The following is a 1,518-nucleotide window of genomic DNA, read 5'->3' as shown; positions in this document are numbered from 1 at the left end:
ACTACATGCTCTTGCTCAGGAAGGATGGAGTTAGGCTGCCCTGGCAGGCTTTCTCTTCTTTAATTCTGCCTGGGCTCCCAGACTACTGCATGGAAAATCCACACCCAGGGAGAGACCTTCCCCTGTTACTCTCCTGGGAAATCCGTCCTCTCTGACAATGGTTCTAGAACAGACACACCAGAAGTGAGCTTCCCTAATTCTACTCTAGACGTCTGTCAGTCCAGCCACGCTGACAACATAAACCAACAAAGACACGCTGCCTTGTAGTTAGAGGAGACATTGAAAAGCTCAAGGAAGTATCCTGGGTGGCCATCAACGAATACGGCATGAAGAAAATGCTGTGTTACATACAGAATACAGTATTTAACACATACATGACATGGCACATTCGCATGAGGGACAAGCAAAGGAAAGCCTGTCATCCACAGGCAAATGGATGCAACGGGACATCACAGAGCAGCAAGAGAGCCACGCCAAGTGTCACATGTTCCCTTTTATCTCATAATGAAAACCAACCAACCAAACAAACAAACACAATGAAACCCAGGGAGCAGAAAGTAGGATAGGCCAGGCTGTGAAGAGGTTTGTGAGTTGTAGCATCTGAGAGCAGGGAGAAGGTAGCAGTATGGCGAGGCTGCACACCATCCATGCACATGTGTACGTGGGATAAAATGGCACCGCAGATGTCATTCATTTCTAACACTAATGTTACTGACCATAAAATTAAAGATGGGCAAGGATCATGGCTCAGTGGGTTAGGTTTTCCCATGCAAGCATGAGAACCTGAGTTCAGATCACCAGCGCCCACGGAAAATCCAGGCACAGCAATACACCTAAACCCTAGAGCCAGCATGTCTGGTGTGGAGGACAGAGTGCTGGATCCATCCGCAAAGCTCTCTGGCCACTCCGCCTGACAAAATCAGTGAGTTTCATGTTCACTGAGAGACTGTGTCTTAAAAGATAAGGTAAATCTGCAGCCAACTAAGCTGCACGGGAGGTCCCCTTTCTCAGCGGGGCCCGCTGTGCAACGGTTGCCAGCAGCTTCTCACTGGGGCCTGGTGTGCAATGCTTGCCAACAGCACACTTGTTCGGATGACCTCACCCTGTTGCCTGTATGGGCTCCCCGAAGGGACCTTGGAGACAATCTTCTGAAGGCTCTTCGAGCTCTGACCTCAATGTCGCCTCCAATCTAGGCCCCAGACAGGTATTCGCTGTGCCCTAGGGAAGCCTCAGGTCACCACGGCCAGGGGTCTCACTGTCCAGGCCATCACGTCCACCTGAATCATGCCTCAGAATAAGGAACATCAGATGGAGGCCCTACGTAAAGCCAAGTTCAAGCTCTCCGTGCTGCCAGAGGCAAGTGGTGTTATTAAGCCCCTTCCTCCCACTTTCTTGCCCTGGTCCTCCTCACTGAGTTCTTCTTTGTCTGTCTCTCTCAAAGAGGTGAGGCTTCACTAAACTGAATGTAGATTGATCTGAGGGACACAGTCGCTGAGAAGTGACTCGTTCCTGATGGCC

At 50.4% G+C, this 1,518-nt stretch overlaps 1 pseudogene; it reads left to right on the top strand.

Moving 5' to 3' along the window:
- Positions 1-971: 971 nt before the first annotated feature.
- LOC121440403 lies at positions 972-1,146 on the top strand (annotated as a pseudogene).
- Positions 1,147-1,518: the final 372 nt, after the last annotated feature.

Source organism: Microtus oregoni, unplaced genomic scaffold, assembly GCF_018167655.1.
Source record: "Microtus oregoni isolate MIOR12 unplaced genomic scaffold, Mior012 000067F_019, whole genome shotgun sequence".
NCBI classification, from domain to species: domain Eukaryota; kingdom Metazoa; phylum Chordata; class Mammalia; order Rodentia; family Cricetidae; genus Microtus; species Microtus oregoni.
The sequence above is the reverse complement of the archived record's forward strand: the minus strand, read 5'-3'. Positions and strand labels throughout refer to the sequence as shown.